The sequence below is a fragment of the Colossoma macropomum genome, unplaced genomic scaffold (assembly GCF_904425465.1).
Source record: "Colossoma macropomum unplaced genomic scaffold, Colossoma_macropomum, whole genome shotgun sequence".
Lineage (NCBI taxonomy): Eukaryota > Metazoa > Chordata > Actinopteri > Characiformes > Serrasalmidae > Colossoma > Colossoma macropomum.
Genome location: NW_023495043.1, coordinates 70,623 through 77,933, shown reverse-complemented (window position 1 = coordinate 77,933; position 7,311 = coordinate 70,623). Strand labels below are relative to the sequence as shown.

The following is a 7,311-nucleotide window of genomic DNA, read 5'->3' as shown; positions in this document are numbered from 1 at the left end:
TTACTGGGTCATGAAGTCCAGTTTGACTGAATTGGTTTTACCAGATTCAATATCTGTGGCTGTCGCCTTCATCTCTGGTGAAACCAAACTTGACTTCAAGTCTGACTGAACGATTAAAGCCCCTGCTAATGTCTGGCATTGAAACTGAGACAGACCCAATCTTCTTCATTCCCGGCTCATCTACAAACTCAGCAGATTTGCTGTCAGTGCAGTAAAAACCGAACCGCATTGCTGTTTGGTCTCTCTCAATTGGACTAAAGGTGTACGTTCTGACTTCATCATAACGGACTGACTCGTCCTTCTTCACCAGGCCAGAGAAGAAAACATCACAGTACTTCACTCCCTCCTTACTCACATATGTGCTCTTTCCCCTGTGTTTGGACTCATCAAACCTGACACATGTTGAAATCCCGTAAGTGAACAGACTGATCCGAGACTCCACTACGTTTGGCGTCATGCCAAATCTAACAGCTCCTTTCACAACAGCTAACTGAGCATCAAAAGGGCAAATCACCGTACACTGTGAGCCAAACTTCTCTCTGACAAACTTATTCACGTATGGACTCAGAGCGAAGCCTCTAAGAAGATAGTCAATTTTCAGTTTTTTCAGTATTTCTCTGATCAGTCTTTCTATTGCTCTGAGACTGTCCTGATGTAGGGATCTCATCTTTTCCTGAGACAGTAGTATGGATCCACTTTCCCAGTCAGCACCACTGATTTGCCTGAAGTAATCTTCCATGCCTTTGGTGCTCTCTGCTGTCTTTTGTAAGCTGTTTGGGAATGACACTAACACACTACCGCCATAATGCTTACAGGCTGAAAATTCACACATTAATCTCTGCAGCTCAGCTGGATGATTTTCCTCAAACTCATCAAACACTTCATCAGAGAATATTTCTCTGAGGAATGAGCTGAAGTTCTTGTCCACTGTCTGTCCACCCATGTCATTTCCTGAAACCTTGTGCAGCTCCTTGAGATGACCTCCATCCACCACCTCATGAACTGTGATGTCGATGGTTCCACCTAAAAAGAGCAAGCATAGAGTCAAAATCTTCCACAAACAAGAGAAATCGTCCCTTAGCAATAACACTGACACTTACGCAGTGGAACATGTAGCTGGTACAATGGTTTGATTATTGAGCTCTGACTGCAGTTAGTCCTGGTTGTAAGTGGCTGTTGAAGTAGACAGATCTGCTGTTAAGTATATTTATTCCTGTTTAAGTGGTAGTGAAGATCAGTTCATAGCCTGTGCTCTTTGCCCAGGTATCTGCCTTCACTCAGATCCTGTTGATAGTGCAGAATGACTGTTGTGGGTGAGGAGAACTTAGCACCTTCCACCAACTCATGACCTCCCTACAGCTGGTACCTATGAGCTCTGGCAAAATTGCTTTGTGGAAGATCTGCTGCAGTGGCAGCCTCTCCCTCCTCAGCCTCTCCACATGAAGACTCAGTCGCACAAAGACAAGGAAGTCTATCTGCATGAGTCTACAGAGGAATGACTCCACAACTGTGTAGTTTAACTCTTCCTTCTCTGTTTCTTATTAACATATTCCATCTCGGCTAATCTTGTGCTGTCCAGACTGCTTCACACTACAGGTCACGGCCTATGTGCAAGCATTTAGCCTTCTCTCACTGAATGCTGGCTTCAGGCAGATTGACGTCTGCTGGCTAATGTCGTTCACTTGGCTGTGTGTGTCGTCTCTCCACGTTTGCATCTGATTATTTTATTGCTCTTTGGATTCATCGTTCCTTAGAAACTGGGTAGAAACTACTCTTCTAAAAGTAATTAATAACCTTATTATATACTGGACATATCACCTCTCCTAGACCTTATTGCTGTCTTTGATACATTCAATCACATCTTACCAAAAAACAGTTGGGACACTGAGTAAAATGCAAAAAAAATAAAAATAAAATCTAGAAAGCAGCGATTTGATTTGTAAATCCACTTTGACCCGAATGTAAATGAAAATAATACAAAGTAATACCAAGGAAATCTGTCTTTGCTAGTCCTCCTTGATCTTCCTGTGGCATTTGACACAATAGACCACTCTATATTACTAGATAGACTAGAAAACCTTGTAGGAGTAACAGGAACAGCTCTTTCCTAGTTCAGGTCCTACCTCACTGATCGCTATCAGTGTGTTAATATAAACGGTGAATCATCTGTCCTCGCAAAAGTAAAGTATGGTGTTCCACAAGGCTCTGTTTTAGGACCTGTATTATTCACATTATATATGCTACCACTGGGCACCACTATCAGTAAACACGGCATAAATTTCCACTGCTATGCCGATGACACTCGGAGCGAACCGGACGATAAAATTAAACTTAGCAAGATTGAAGACTGTATAAAAAGACGTAAAAGACTGGATGTGGAGTAACTTTCTCCTTCTTAACTCCGATAAAATGGAGGTTCTGCTTCTTGGTCCAAAAGCTGCTAGAAACAGACTGTCTACTTTAACACTTAAACTTAACAATTTCTCAGTTGCATCAGGTACATTTATATTAAAAAAAACCTTGGTGTCATTATAGACCCCTGATCTGTCCTTCAACACACATATAACAAATAGTACTAGAATAGCTTTCCTGCATCTCCTCAGTATTGCTAAATTACAAAATACACTGTCCCTACAGGATGCCTCGGGCTTTAAGCCTAAGCTAAAAACCCACTTGTGGAGTCAAGCCTTGGGTAATCAGTTTTTCCTGTTAGATAAAGGGTGCAGATCTGGGGGTTCATGGTTATAGAGTACTATGGTAAACTGACTGTTGGTACTGTCATCCCGCTGCTCTCTGTCTGGTGTCGACCAGAAAAAGGATGGGTTCCCCTTTTGAGCCTTGGTTATTCTCAATGTTTCTTCTTATTACTTTTTTTTTATGTGGCTGAAGGAGAAAAAGCTGGAAAGCTTTTACAGTCTGATTATTAACAGCATACCTTCTTCAGGGAACTCAACAGTGGACCCCCTAGAAATGAATAATTCTCTGTAGAGAATTTTATAAACATCTGTACAGATCAGAATGCCCCCCAATTCTCAGAAAAACGGGACACGTTTCTTGGTCAGCTTCAATTACAGACACTTACAGAAGATGCAATAAAGGAGTTAGATTCTCTAATATTAGAGGAGTTCTTAACATAATTCATGAAAATCTGATGTTAAAGATCCAGCAGTATTATCACTAGATGCTCGACAGGCCTTTGATAAACTGGAATGGCCATATTTATTCCATATTTATTAAATGTCTTGCTTAGATTTGGATTTGGAAAGAGTTTCCTTAAATGGATTCAGATTTTATATATACAGCATAAAATAATATAATATATGCTGCTGACACCCTTTTTCAACAAATGTATCCCAAAATTAATACAACAGATTGAACTGTTTCAAAATCACTCTGATACAAAAGTATTTTTAGTAAATTCATTTGGAATACCAAAAAGTCTAGACTGAGATTTAGGCTGCTTGACCTGCCTCATGAAAGGGGAGGACTGCAGCTCCCAAACCTCAAATGGTACTATTGGTCTGCTGAAACCTCCCATTCAAGCTGTATCTGTACTCCACAAAGCCCAAAAATCTGAACAGAACAAAAGACAATGCTTTCTTCAAAAATACTACTGGCATCTGGTAAAAAGCACATCAGCATAGTGAAGATACTCCTCCCATTTCTCACCACTGTGCTGATGACCCCCAGCTATACTTCCTTGGAACCACCAGTGGTCTCAAGGAGTTTAAGAGGTTAAGTGCTTAGATTGATCCACCAAAGACAGATCACACACTCTTTATGTTTGTATGTGTATGTGTGTAATATATATATATATATATATATATATATATATATATATATATATATATATATATATATAGTTCTGTTGTCCTTTTTAGTCAGTGTCATGTATATGTGTTGTTCTGTGTATTTATTGTTTTGTAGTATTATTATTATTATTATTATTATTATTATTGTCTAGTTTCGTTGTGTTGATAGACAGATGATAGATATTAATCTAAGAACTCTCTCCAGCTGAACTGAAGACAGCAGTATGAGAACCAACTTTATGCAAATGAAAATAAGCAAATATAAGTTAATTTGTCCAGCTCTTGTTGTGAAAGCTCAGTGTGAGGAAGCTGAGTGTCCTCATTCTCTCATTTGGTCAAGTAGCTGAGAAAGCGACAAACACAGAGATATGAGGCTAGCCAGTTCAGATGATTCATAATTACAGTAAAATTCCCCCATAAATCAGTTAGTATCATACACAGAATAATGCACTAATCATTAGTAGTGGACTACTCACACTGAAATACCTCATTTCTATATCTGACTGCATTTGTGCACATTTTATTTCTTTAACCATATCAGCTGCTAGAATTACTGTATCAGCCAAATACTGTATACCGTATGTAGCTGCTCTGGCTGGTACCTCAGTGACTGCTATGCTCATATACACTAGGCTATCTGCTAAGCTGCTAATATGTCATAGTGTGTTACATCCTGCTTTGCACAGCTCCACATACTCTCAGTACCGTGTGCTGCCTGTGTTCTGTTCTGTGTTTAAGTCTTTTGTATTTATTTACTGGACTGTACTGTCTCCGCTGTGTTTATTGTACTGTCTGCGCTGTGTTTATTGTACTGTCTGCACTGTGTTTATTGTACTGTCTGCGCTGTGTTTATTGTGTTGTCTGCGCTGTGTTTATTGTACTGTCTGCGCTGTGTTTATTGTACTGTCTGCGTTGTGTTTATTGTGTTGTCTGCGCCGTGTTTATTGTGTTGTCTGCGCCGTGTTTATTGTACTGTCTCGCACTTGTGTTCCTGTGTTGGTCCTGGAGGAATGTTGTTTCGTTACACTGTGTACTTGTTTAGAGCTGAAATGACAAGAAGTGATATTTATATTTGTCTAACAGGCAAATATAAATAATTTGATTAAAAAACAGAATTTCTAACCATCCAAAATGTAGTATGTGTGGAATATGACTGTATTTGTTGTGTTTTCTGTCAGAATTCATCTCATTTAATCAAGGCCATCCACTGCTGATATGGCGAAGTGCAGCGCGGATGGCAGAAGCAGCTGTGGATTTATGTTAGTTACTATATTATATAATCTATGTGTTTTTATTATTTTACTTTATCTGATATTAGCCACTAGGGAAACAAACCATTTCTTCTAATGATCTTTCATTATTAATTAAGCAGGTTACATTAATTAATTACAATATTTTTATTATATAATATTACAATATCAATCTTATTGTGACGATGCAACAGAATTCAGACGCTTGCTGATAAAAATGTACACCGCTGATAGGTGCGTGCACAACCATCCAAAGTCATATGATCTCCCGAGGGGTTGTGGGCAATGGAGTCCCTTCTGGACTCTGCGTCAGAGGGAAGTTACTCAGTCACATGATCTACTAAGGTATTGTGGGAAATGTAGTCCTCCTGAGGCGTGACACTTATAATTGTTCTTAAACGGGTTTCGCATAATTACTAGGGTACTAAGAAACTGTATTGTAATGTTACTAATAAAGTGTCATTTTGATTTTATATGACTAATTCTGTGTTAAATGTGTTATGTTGTTAATAGCCACTCCCATCCTTGACTTACATTATATCCAATTGCCATTCAAATAAGTTGATCTAATTTCAAATGTTAATATGGAAAACCTGGAGATTTTGTCTGATAAAAAAATTACGTTTCATTTTAGATTTAGCTTGAACTACAAAAAATCAAACAATGGACTTTTACATACCTCCACAGTCCACGACCATGTACTGTGTTCCTGGAAATTTGTCTATTTTTTCTGCTTCTTCAAGATCTCCTTCCATGAAGCCATCACTCGGAAGGTCTTTACACCACACAGATGCAGCTTCTGGTTCCAGAGCTACAATCAGTCTTTCAGGATCAGAATTTGTCACCAGACCAGCCTGAACACAGAAAGATATGTTTTAATATAAATCCAGAACTACAGTCAGTCTTTCATGATCAGATTCTCCAGACCAGCCTAAACACACAAATGTTTTAATATAAATCCAGAATCTGTTTTCCTCCTTTAAACTGGAAACAGTATCCAGTGAATGATGTGCCGAAATCTACAGTGATGAAAAGCGATGAGTCTGCCATTTCTCCAACAGCACAGCACAGCATCAAGTGTCTGACTGGTTAGACATGTGGAGGAAACAAGCACTTTTATAAGAACAGACTTTACTTTCACTTTCTCAGTCCAGCCTCCAGATAAAGAGTTTCTATGGTACAAAAAGACCAGAGGCTTCTTCACTAACCACACCTGTTCGTAACGCTCCAGCTCGAAGCTCTTCTAAGGTAAGACTTATTATTTGCAGCACTTTTTCGTTTATGTTTGTGGTAAACAAACTCCAAAGTACTAGATCATTATTTGGGGTAATACAATGCTGAATTCTGAGACAGTTTAAGTTACGTACACTGAAATGACTAACAGGTTCTAGATGTTAACTGAGTAAGTGTGGAGTACAAACTCCAAAGTGCTGTGAAATTATTTTGGATAAAATAATGGTAACAACCAACACAATCTGGCTACATTACACAGAAATTAATAACATGTTCTAGTGATTAAGCTGACAAAGGGCAAACTAAAAACAGGTAGCACATTCTTTTTCAGTAGAGTAAGTAACTAGTATTTAACAGGTAAATATGCAGCACTTACGAGTGATTTTCTGGTACATAGTTAGCACAGTCAGAAATTTAATGGTAAAAAATGGTAAAATAAATAATTGATGCATACTATTCAAGTTTAAAATGTAACCACCACAGCTAATGTGAGAAACACAGGTTATATTTCAGCTTTTAATTTGAAAAGTTAGAAGGTATTGGTAAGTTCTACCAAACTGCTTCAGGAAGTACATGCCCATGTGGTGCTTATGTGACAGTGAAGAGTAGGTTAGAGGTACAGTACACACCTTTTTTAAAGGACTGTAAAATAAAGTGCAACTCTGACCACAAGATTTATACAGTATCTACCTGTTTCTGGTATGCATAGCATTCATTACCATACATAGTTCAATAGATCAGATGTAGGTTAACAAACATTGGTAAAAGTAAGAGGTGTGTGTGTGTGTGTGTGTGTGTGTGTGTGTGTGTGTGTGTGCTGTAATTTAAATATGGATGAATGAAAAACAAACAGAGGATTAAGGCAAAAATGGACATGTAATGCAGTTCATTATAGAGAATATCTATATAATGTTGAAGAATGATTAAGCTACTAAATCCAAAAAGCAAAGAGCAGAGTTCAGTAATGACTCACACAAAGTTTCGGTAAGGATATAACAAAAAATGGGGCAGAAGAA

At 38.3% G+C, this 7,311-nt stretch overlaps 1 pseudogene; it reads right to left on the bottom strand.

Annotated features, from left to right (window-relative positions):
- LOC118800958 lies at window positions 1-6,112 on the bottom strand (annotated as a pseudogene).
- Window positions 6,113-7,311: the final 1,199 nt, after the last annotated feature.